This window comes from Triturus cristatus, chromosome 6 (genome assembly GCF_964204655.1).
Source record: "Triturus cristatus chromosome 6, aTriCri1.1, whole genome shotgun sequence".
NCBI lineage: Eukaryota > Metazoa > Chordata > Amphibia > Caudata > Salamandridae > Triturus > Triturus cristatus.
Window position 1 is genome coordinate 1,924,407,815 of NC_140589.1, and position 12,085 is coordinate 1,924,419,899.

Below are 12,085 nucleotides of genomic sequence, written 5' to 3' on the forward strand. Positions count from 1 at the left end.
CTGTTGCCCGTATAATTGTTGCCGTGGAGTGGGAGAGGTTCGCTCTGTATACGCACTACCCGGTCCGTGTCGTCTCGTTGCCAGGCACTAACGCATGCGCAGTGAGGCTGAAATCAGATTATTTCCCATCAGCTCACTGCGCGCCAACCTCGAGAGCTGCACACACCGCTTCTAGTCCCAGAGAATGCCAGACAGTGCGAACTTACGTTGATAAGGGCCACGCCCTAGGAAAGCAGCTGCCTCCCTCCACACTCAATACAGGCAACCACTTTGGGGACTGTTTGACCCCGTTTGTGCTACCAGTACTAGCTTGCACCTGACTGCGGCTTTTCTCTCCCCCCCTGGAACCTCCTCTGAGCCTGTTTTCAACAGGGAATTAACGAAAAGGAAAAGAGTCAAAGTAACAATCACGGCTTACCAATACGACGTGGGTGAGGACTATCTAGAATATTCTGAAGTCCCATTTGAGCCAGACATGGAGGAGCGTCTTGTGGAGGCACTTGATTCCCAAGTACAATGCTCGGTGGACCGGGCGTTTATTAAAGCCCTACACCCGTTTACCCAACCACTGTAAAGGTATGGCTGGCGAGAATTACTGGGCGCAGTAAGGGGCACGTCTAGGGGTGATATGGCCTGGCAGGATGCAGGTTTTGCCCGCAGAACTTCTAAAGGGTCGTCGGCTGAGGTCCTCTCCCAGCTAGCGCAATCGGTTCTGCTGCATCACGAATACGGAAGTGCAGAGGATTGGGGATTCTTTGGTTACTCTAGAAGTTCCACCGCCACGGCGGACCCACCCACCTCCTATTGTGATTGGCTGCTGTGTTTTGAGCAGTAAAGGAAAGAGAAGCATAATCGGAAGCCTCCATCTCCTGCCATACAATGGACGCCGCTTCTCTCCCATACTCTATGACAGCAGTCTCGCAGAGCGAGCAGGGCATGCGGACTGCCGCTAGGCTCAACCTAAAAAAGTCACGCTGGGAGCCCTAATAAAGGACCCGCTGACAATGTTTCAAACATTTCCTTTGGTGCACGGACGAGGCAGCTGGCATTACCTGTTCCCTCCCTGACAAACTGGGGGCATCTACGACGCTGTAGCGCTGATGAGAACGGCGATCACCGGCTTCGGAAAAACTACACTACCCAGGCTCCCTCAGGGCATCGGAAGTGTGGACACTGTGTTTGGCGCGCGTTTGGCGCTTGAAAAGCAACTCCACCCCCGGCTGAGTGGGGTCTGTTTCAAACATTTCCTTTGTCCTTTGGTGCACGGACGAGGCAGCTGGCATTACCTGTTCCCTCCCTGACAAACTGGGGGCATCTACGACGCTGTAGCGCTGATGAGAACGGCGATCACCGGCTTCGGAAAAACTACACTACCCAGGCTCCCTCAGGGCATCGGAAGTGTGGACACTGTGTTTGGCGCGCGTTTGGCGCTTGAAAAGCAACTCCACCCCCGGCTGAGTGGGGTCTGTTTCAAACATTTCCTTTGGTGCACGGACGAGGCAGCTGGCATTACCTGTTCCCTCCCTGACAAACTGGGGGCATCTACGACGCTGTAGCGCTGATGAGAACGGCGATCACCGGCTTCGGAAAAACTACACTACCCAGGCTCCCTCAGGGCATCGGAAGTGTGGACACTGTGTTTGGCGCGCGTTTGGCGCTTGAAAAGCAACTCCACCCCCGGCTGAGTGGGGTCTGTTTCAAACATTTCCTTTGGTGCACGGACGAGGCAGCTGGCATTACCTGTTCCCTCCCTGACAAACTGGGGGCATCTACGACGCTGTAGCGCTGATGAGAACGGCGATCACCGGCTTCGGAAAAACTACACTACCCAGGCTCCCTCAGGGCATCGGAAGTGTGGACACTGTGTTTGGCGCGCGTTTGGCGCTTGAAAAGCAACTCCACCCCCGGCTGAGTGGGGTCTGTTTCAAACATTTCCTTTGGTGCACGGACGAGGCAGCTGGCATTACCTGTTCCCTCCCTGACAAACTGGGGGCATCTACGACGCTGTAGCGCTGATGAGAACGGCGATCACCGGCTTCGGAAAAACTACACTACCCAGGCTCCCTCAGGGCATCGGAAGTGTGGACAATGTGTTTGGCGCGCGTTTGGCGCTTGAAAAGCAACTCCACCCCCGGCTGAGTGGGGTCTGTTTCAAACATTTCCTTTGGTGCACGGACGAGGCAGCTGGCATTACCTGTTCCCTCCCTGACAAACTGGGGGCATCTACGACGCTGTAGCGCTGATGAGAACGGCGATCACCGGCTTCGGAAAAACTACACTACCCAGGCTCCCTCAGGGCATCGGAAGTGTGGACACTGTGTTTGGCGCGCGTTTGGCGCTTGAAAAGCAACTCCACCCCCGGCTGAGTGGGGTCTGTTTCAAACATTTCCTTTGGTGCACGGACGAGGCAGCTGGCATTACCTGTTCCCTCCCTGACAAACTGGGGGCATCTACGACGCTGTAGCGCTGATGAGAACGGCGATCACCGGCTTCGGAAAAACTACACTACCCAGGCTCCCTCAGGGCATCGGAAGTGTGGACACTGTGTTTGGCGCGCGTTTGGCGCTTGAAAAGCAACTCCACCCCCCGCCTCGCGGGGACCGCGCGCGGGCTAAGCCCTGGCAAAGGGCGGGCCGTCTGTGGCCGTCCGGGGCCGGCCGAGGCTGGGCTGGGCCTGGTCCCTAACATCTTGCTGAGGTCGCTGAAAGAACATTAAGGTACTGTTCATTTGTTGCGAAATCGTCAAGCTATTGTGGCCCTCTGCCCCCATTCTGCTGTTTGCATTGGTTAACTAGGTAACAAAGAGGCCTGTTGCAGGGACACCCTCTGCATTGTGTTACGTAGTGATATCAATCCTATAACTGCATGAGCAGAATGGCATCTAACACTCGAACCAGATCTTCCAAATTGAGCACGAAGGACCATGTCACTCCATCACAAAAGAACAGCTCAAAAGGTACCCCCGCCCAAGTCCCAGCACAGCAGACTGCCATTGACAGAATGTTGCTTAAGGCCATTGGTGAAGTTTCGAACGAGATCGAGCGCACAGAAAGACGGCTCTCACTAACTCCCCATTTGAGCCAACTCGCTTCACCTATTACTAATATGCCCGCGATCACCCTTGACTCGTCCCCGGAGGCCCCGCTGATAAATACTTCTCCGCCACAAATAACTCCCACTGGTGATACACTGGACTATGGCAAAGGGGGAAAGACCCGAGCGACGAAGAAAAAGGGGAGTAGCAAGGGGCCACTGGGACCCAAAAAGACTAGAACCCGCACGACCTCCAATTATCCAGACGCCCCAATTGGAGAAGCTACTCGTGACCAAGCATTGGGCACACAGGCTCCCCCGGGGTGGGTGTCCCAGACTATTAATGATCTACAGTTACATTTTGAGCTACTGATCAACACTCAGATGAAACAAATCCTGAGCAGGCTGGACAAAATTGTTTCTCTAGTGAAGATAAGGGGTGGAGGGACAGGCAACACTCCATTACCACCACTGAGCAACAATCCGGCCACTGAGTTGCCGATCGCTCAAATAACTAAACCTGGAGCTGAAGATCAGCCCAATAAAAATATGCCTATCATTCCACCTGATAACACCCCAGCAGGGCCCTCTAATGCTACCACGAGAACCTTACTATTGCCAAACACGACTCATTTACAAACGGATAGGACACATACAGGCCTTCCCGCGAACACAGCCCACGTAAACTCAGCACTACTGCACACTCCGCCGGAGTTGTCACACCGCACACAATTACCCCCATTTAAACCTACTTCCATTGGGCCCTGTATACACTTGCCCCCGGATGCAGCCCCGTATGTCATCATACTTACAGGGGTCCCAGAGTTAAAACCTGGGTACACAGAATCGCATGATGAACTCAAGAACAAAGTCACACACTGGCTAAATAAGAATAGGCCATTGCCGAGGGACGTACAGGGAGAAATCCTACATGTAAGAAGGGTGAGATGGCTGGGGAATAGGCAAAAGAATGTAGTTGGTGATTGTGTGGTGGTGAATTTAAGGGATTACAGGATAGTTGATCATATATTAAGCTGGGGTCCGGCGGCTCAAAGCAGTAACATAAGCTCACTACCACTGGGGCTCTTCTATGCTGCTGATAGAAGCACATACCGCCGAAATGGGGGCAGTTATGATAAAGATGAGTATTTGTGGGATGGCAGGGCTCATCACGAAATGAAGTCATATGCCCCCCCGGGGAGTCAAGGCAGAATTGCCCTAAGGAACAGATTTGACCCCCTTAAGTCTCTGGAGGAGGTGGATTGACTGAACGGGGTTAAAGCTTATGCTGAGCAAACACCGATACAACTAAACACTGCACAAATTACTCCCGTCGTTATGACCTCCTGTCATCCCAAGAGGAGCAAAATTTGCATTCATCATCCAACTAGAGGGAGGTCCCCAGAGGAAATTATTGCAAACAAACACAAAACAGTGAATAGGTTGGATAGCCTAGGTCAAAGACAAGAGGAGGTTGAGATTAATGAGGAACTTACTCACGTGGCCTCACACACACAGCACCCACAAGTTACTCAGACCCCACTAGTGCCTAATACAGATGGAAACTTGGGAGAGTCTGACCACACTATCCCTAAAAACTCTGCCCCAATAGGGAGAATATTGCAGGAGGGGATTGAATTGGTCTCATGGAATGTAGCTGGGCTGTCCTCCAAATTTCACAATCAGGAGTGGAGGCAATACATTTCCAGATTCCACATAATCTGCCTGCAAGAAACTTGGGTTGTGGACCACAATCCTTACCATTTAGCAGGATCCAAATGCTTTGCTGTTTCTGCAAAAAAACTGGCCCCGGGAAGAGCAATGGGAGGGTTAATCACCTATGTGGACCTAAAGTTAGAAGGTTCATGGATTGATTTAAATTGGAACTCACCCAACATTCAAGCTATTGGGTTTAATGCAAGCAGGATAAACGCTGTCCTAATTAACGTATACAATGCTATAGCAGGGAGTGGGAAAGGGCAAATAATACACGACGTGGACACCTACCTGACCCGAGAACTGAGCCTAAGGAAGATAGGTAGGGAGCCATGTGTGGTTATAGCAGGAGACTTAAATTGTCACCTGTGTCCAAATCTGAGCCCATCAAAGGGTGCCTGGACCGGCTGCACACTGGCAAAAGGGGCGCACTTTGAACACACACCGGGAGGGCTGGAGTTACAGAGGGTCCTGGAAAACCATATGTTGAGGCATACATTAGACCTGATGGGTTTCAAAGATAGCTGTGAGGTCATACCTACATTTAAGGGGAGAGGGCAATGCTCTATTATAGACTACATAGTTGTCTCTCACCATTTTAGGGATTGGATAAATGATGTAGGAATTGAATGGAGCATATTCAGTGACCACAACCCACTAGTACTGAATATCAAAAATTGGTTTGCCCGAAATGTGAAGAAAAGGACCGAGGTTATTAGCACAATGAGGGCAACTGACCAAGGGAGACGCCTCAGATGGGCAAAAGTGGATGGGGAGGCCTTTTATAAATCTCTAATAGAGAAAGGCAAAGAGATGATTGAGGTGTGCTTAGATCCATCACTTAAAGGTCCTGTGGTGGTTAAAGCGTTCGAGTCTATGGCACACCTTATAGATGGTTTACTTAAATCATCTTCGAGACCGGTAGTCAAGACTTTCCCTAGATGGTTTGACAAAAACTGTTCCCGGGCCCACAAAGAGCTAAAAGAATGTTTAAAAATAGTTCCAAAAAACAAGAGGGATATTGCACAGTGTAGGATTGCATATAAAAAGGCAATCAAACAAAGGAAATTGGCATTGCAAACACAGGTATGGGAAGACTTGCGGGACGCAGCTGATAGAAGAGACTCAAGTGCATTCTGGAAAATAATTAATAAACCCTGTTTCCAGGACACTGCTGCCCCAGTAATTGGCACATCTATTCTCCCAGAGCAATGGTCCAAACACTTTGAACTACTGTACAATCACTCGAATGTGAACTCGAGGGGCGATGGAAATCTTTGCCCATGGGCATCTAATATTGAATTCTCGCTGGAGGAAATAGCAGAGGGCATTAAAGGTCTTACAAAAAATAAAGCCCCCGGCCCGGATGGAATCCCTCCCGACCTCTATTTAAGTAGGGTTGAGCTCTGGGCCCCAATTCTCACAAGAGTAATAAATACAGGAATAGCAACCGGTTTGCCACGATCTTGGTCTGAGGCTACAATAGTCCCAATTTTTAAAAAAGGGAAAAAGGACGACCCGCAGTGTTACCGCCCCATATCACTAATTGATGTGACTGCTAAAGTCCTGGGGCGTGTAGTTTTGAATCGCCTATTAGACTGGGCCACTGAACACCAAATAATCACGGATTTGCAATATGGTTTCAGGAGTGGAAAATCAACAACAGACCAATGCCTGAACCTTTACCTAATAGTGGCCAAATACACCATTGCAAGTGATCAGGCGGTATATCTGGGGTTTATGGACCTCTCAGCCGCTTTCGACCATGTCAACAGGGAAAAACTCTGGGCTCTGATGATTAGATTAGGGGTAGAGCAGGGCCTAGTGGATATTCTAAGAGCACTTCACTGGAACACTTCTGCTAAAGTGCGCTTTAACTTGGAGGGTGACACGACAGCATCCTTCCCTTGCACAAGTGGGGTGAGACAGGGATGCATCTTGGCCCCGTTCTTGTTCTCTCTATACATAAATGAGTTAGACCGAGCACTGTGTGAGATGAACGTGGACACCCCCAGACTAGGTTCCCGACCAGTTCCCGTGCTACTGTACGCGGATGACGCTGTACTTTTAGCCCGCACACCTAAAGGTCTTCAGAGCCTGCTAGACGGGTTTGTTAGCTTCATGGCCAGTTTAGATCTATCGGCCAACCCCACCAAGTCTTATGTGATGCTGGCTGGGTCTAAACCTTGCAAAAGATTTTCTTACAAAATAGGCACACATAAAATGGAAAAGGTTGAAACCTTCTCCTATCTGGGTATACTTTTTGATGGGCTTTTAAATTTTAAATTTTTAACTGAAGAGCGTAGGTCAAAGCTAGTGGTATCCACAGGGGCCATAATGAGCTATGGGCGCAGGCTGGGCAGGTGGTCCCCTGAGCAGGTTATGCACTTATATGGCTCCATCTGTTGCCCCAAAATATTATACGGGGCAGAAGTGTGGGGCTTTGTAGCTACCCAGCAAATACAGATTGAGGAGAATAAGTTTCTGAGAAAGATTCTCCAAACCTCTCAGAGTATATCGGCCTTTATTTGCCATGACGAATTGGGTAGAACATATATGGAAGATCTGATTAAAATCAGACCTATTATGGCCTGGCTAAAAATCTGGACCAATCCAGAGGCGGGATTGAGCAGACAAATAGTCATTGACTGCATGAATAGGGATAAGGGAATGTGCATACCATGGCTGAACTACGTTAGAGTCACCCTGGAGAGTTTAGGGTGTATGGATCTTTTTTATAACCCGCTAACAATAATTCCCGAGGACAAAACCAGAATTAAAAGAATTTTCTTCGAAAAAGTGACCACACGAAGAGCGATCCTTGAGGAAAGTAAGCCTACAGTCCGCGCCCACATAATGGTAAAGACAGTAGAAGGTATGGAACCGTACCTTGCCCTCGTACACAATGCACAGGACAGGTTCCTAATTACACGATTTAGGTTCAACCTTCTACATCATCTACTGGCTGACCCGCTTGGTTTTACTGTCACAGTCGAAGAGAAGGGTACCTGCGGCTGCGACAATAGGTCTCCGCAGGATACCCTTCATTTCGTTTTATTATGCCCTTTTTATTCGATACCTAGACGTACATATTTAGTAAGGATTCTTAAACAAATGAAGTTTAGACATGCTAAGGTCGCTCTTTTATATTTACAAATATCTGAGAACCCACTAGCACTGGCTTGTATTTTAAATTTTATTAAAGTTGCCATAAGACTTAGGAAAACCAAGGGACTCCCTTGATTTAAATGTGAATTGGGAATGAATTGATGATAATGGTCTCTGTGCAGTTATTGGATTTGTAATGAACTGAATGTTGTTTTTTAACTGTATATTTGTACTTTTATGATATTTTTTAAATATCGAATAAAGGAATTAAATTGAAAATTGAAATTGACACAGACAACTGGGCAGCAGTGACAGCCCAGCGTTTATTATAAACACGTTGCATCACCGCCGTAACTGCAGGGCCTAGTGTGCGTGAGATGCATTTCAATGCGTTATGCTAACTCGTGATGCGTGGCACTCAGCCGGACTCGGTTGCAATGCAAACGTGAGCTGCCATGAGACTGAGCTTCAGATGCAAACTGAGCCTTTTCATGAACTACACTCACTAACTGCAAACTATGTGTTCCCACACGAGACACTATCTGCAAACTGCGCATGCTCAAATCCAAAAACACAGATTGCAAACTGCGCACGCTTGGATACGAGGCACGTTGTACAAACGGCGCATGCTCAGTTATAAAGGAAGCAGGAGGCTGGGAACAGCGCACGCCCAAAAAAAAACATTCTGGCGGAGACAAATCGGTTGTAAACAGCGCATACTCACATTCCAGCCACGTATGTACGACTGCGCACGCTCAGTTATAAAGTTACCTTTAAACTGCGCATGCTCAGAACTAACAGCACCCGGCCGAGAAGCGCATGCTCAGTTTTTTTTAACCACCACACATCCACGCATGTACGGAGGCAAGTGAAGACCATCGGGGTCCGCGGGCAGTAAGTGGCGCATGCGCAAACTTACCCTCACAACCTCCCCTCCTCTGAGTCCGCGCAAGTCGTTTTGCAAATTTGTATCCCGAGCTCCACGCATGCGCAGATTGTAACTCTCAGTCTCTTTACTAACTAGTAACCCGAGCTCAACGCATGCGCACATTTCCACTCACCACTCCGGGAATGACGTCTTTCGTGGCTGCAGTCCCAGGGGCGCGCCGAAGTAGAGGCTTTATCTCCAACCGCTGTGAATCAGAGGTGAGGATTAGAAGGGGGAGGGGGATGGGGATGTGCTCAGTCTACTGGAAGTTTACACTCTCAGCATCAAGCAGCGCAGAGGGTTAATGCGCCTCCTGCAGAGAGCCTGCCAGCATATTACAGGACTGTATTTTATATGGATAGCTCAGAGGGTTAATGCGCCCCCTGCAGAGAGTCTGCCAGCATATTACAGGACTGTATTTTATATGGAGAGGTCGGTGGGTTAATGCGCCTCCTGCAGACAGTCTGCCTGCATATTACAGGACTGTATTTTATATGGATAGCTCGGTGGGTTAATGCGCCTCCTGCAGAGAGTCTGCCGTCATATCACGACTGTATTTTATACGGATAGCTCAGTTGGTAAATGCGCCTCCTGCTGATAGTCTGCCAGCATATTCCAGGACTGTATTTTATATGGAGAACTCAGTGGGTTAATGCGCCTCCTACAGAGAGCCTGCCGGCATATTACAGGACTGTATTTTATATGGAGAGCTCAGTGGGTTAATGCGCCTCCTACAGAGAGTCTGCTAGCATATTACAGGACTGTATTTTATATGGAGAGCTCGGTGGGTTAATGTGCCTCCCGCAGAGAGCCTGCCGGCATATTACAGGACTGTATTTTATATGGAGAGCTCAGTGGGTTATTGTTAATGGGCTTCCTACAGAGACTGCCAGCATATTACAGGACTGTATTTTATATTGAGAGCTCGGTGGGTTAATGCGCCTCCTACAGAGAGCCTGCCAGTATATTACAGGACTGTATGTTACATGGAGAGCTCAGTGGGTTAATGCGCCTCCTGCAGAGTGTCTGCCGGCATATCACAGGACTGTATTTTATACGGATAGCTCAGTGGGTTAATGCGCCTCCCGCAGAGAGTCTGTTGGTATATCACAGGACTTTATTTTATGTGGATAGCTCAGTGGGTTAATGCACCTCCCGCAGAGAGTCTGCCGGCATATCACAGGACTGCACTTTATACGGATAGCTCGGCGGGTTAATGCGCCTCCCGCAGAGAGTCTGCCGGCATATCACAGGACTGCACTTTAAACGGAGAGCTTGGCGGGTTAATGCGCCTCTTGCAGAGAGTCTGCCGGCATATCACAGGACTGCATTTTATACGGAGAGCTCGGCGGGTTAATGCGCCTCCTGCAGAGAGTCTGCCGGAATATTGCAGGACTGTATTTTATACGGATAGCTCGGTGGGTTAATGCACCTCCTGCAGAGAGTCTGCTGGCATATTGCAGAACTGTATTTTATACGGATAACTCGATGGGTTAATGCACCTCCTACAGAGAGTCTGCCGGCATATCACAAGACTGTATTTTATGTGGATAGCTCAGTGGGTTAATGCATCTACACGCATATTACAGGACTGTATTTTATATGGACAGGTCGGTGGGTTAATGCGCTCCTGCAGAGAGTCTGCCAGCATATTACAGGACTGTATTTTATACAGATAGCTCAGTGGGTTAACGCGCCGCCTGCAGAGTGTCTGCCAGCATATTACAGCACTGTATTTTATACGGATAGCTCAGTGGGTTAATGCGCCGCCTGCATAGAGACTGCAAGCATATTACAGGACTGTATTTTATATGGATAGATCGGTGGCTTAATACGCCTCCTGCAGAGAGTCTGCCAGCATATTACAGGACTGTATTTTATATGGATAGCTCGGTGGGTTAATGCGCCTCCTGCAGAGAGTCTGCCAGCGTATTACAGGATTGTATTTTATATGGATAGCTCGGTGGGTTAATGCGCCTCCTGCAGAGAGTCTGCCAGCATATTACTGGACTGTATTTTATATGGAGAGCTCGGTGGGTTAATGTGCCTCCTGCAGAGAGTCTGCCAGCATATTACAGGACTGTATTTTATATGGAGAGCTCGGTGGGTTAATGCGCCTCTTGCAGAGAGTCTGCCAGCATATTACAGGACTGTATTTTATATGGAGAGCTCGGTGGGTTAATGCGCCTCCTGCAGAGATTCTGACAGCACATTACAGGACTGTATTTCGTATGGAGAAGTCGGTGGGTTAATGCGCCTCCTGCAGCGAGTCTGCTAGGATATTACAGGACTGTATTTCGTATGGATAGCTTGGTGGGTCAATGGGCCTCCTGCAGAGAGTCTGCCAGCATATTACAGGACTGTATTTTATATGGATAGCTCAGTGGGTTAATGCGCCTCCTGCAGAGTCTACCAGCATATTACAGGACTGTATTTTATATGGAGAGCTCAGTGGAGTAATGCGCCTTTTGCAGAGAGTCTGCCAGCATATTACAGGACTATATTTTATATGGATAGCTCAGTGGGTTAATGCGCCTCCTGCAGAGAGTCTGCCAGCATATCACAGGACTGTATTTTATGTGGATAGCTCAGTGGGTTAATGCATCTACACAGCATATTACAGGACTGTATTTTATATGGACAGGTCGGTGGGTTAATGCGCTCCTGCAGAGAGTCTGCCAGCATATTACAGGACTGTATTTTATACAGATAGCTCAGTGGGTTAACGCGCCGCCTGCAGAGTGTCTGCCAGCATATTACAGCACTGTATTTTATACGGATAGCTCAGTGGGTTAATGCGCCGCCTGCAGAGAGACTTTCAGCATATTACAGGACTGTATTTTATACGGATAGATCGGTGGGTTAATGCGCCTCCTGCAGAGAGTCTGCCAGCGTATTACAGGACTGTATTTTATATGGATAGCTCGGTGGGTTAATGCGCCTCCTGCAGAGAGTCTGCCAGCGTATTACAGGACTCCTATTTTATATGGATAGCTCGGTGGGTTAATGCGCCTCCTGCAGAGAGTCTGCCAGCATATTACTGGACTGTATTTTATATGGAGAGCTCGGTGGGTTAATGCGCCTCCTGCAGAGAGTCTGCAGCATATTACAGGACTGTATTTTATATGGAGAGCTTGGTGGGTTAATGCGCCTCTTGCAGAGAGTCTGCCAGCATATTACAGGACTGTATTTTATATGGAGAGCTCGGTGTGTTAATGCGCCTCCTGCAGAGATTCTGACAGCATATTACAGGACTGTATTTCGTATGGAGAAGTCGGTGGGTTAATGCGCCTCCTGCAG

General features: G+C 48.8%; 1 protein-coding gene across 1 annotated transcript in view; it reads left to right on the forward strand.

Annotated features, from left to right (window-relative positions):
• Positions 1-8,900: 8,900 nt before the first annotated feature.
• Positions 8,901-12,085, forward strand: part of LOC146822493 (uncharacterized) — an 85,652-nt gene continuing 82,467 nt past the window's right edge. The window contains exon 1 of the mRNA XM_085613604.1: positions 8,901-9,003. The gene's annotated coding sequence lies outside the window, so the exon portion shown is untranslated. The remainder of the gene's footprint in view (positions 9,004-12,085) is intronic.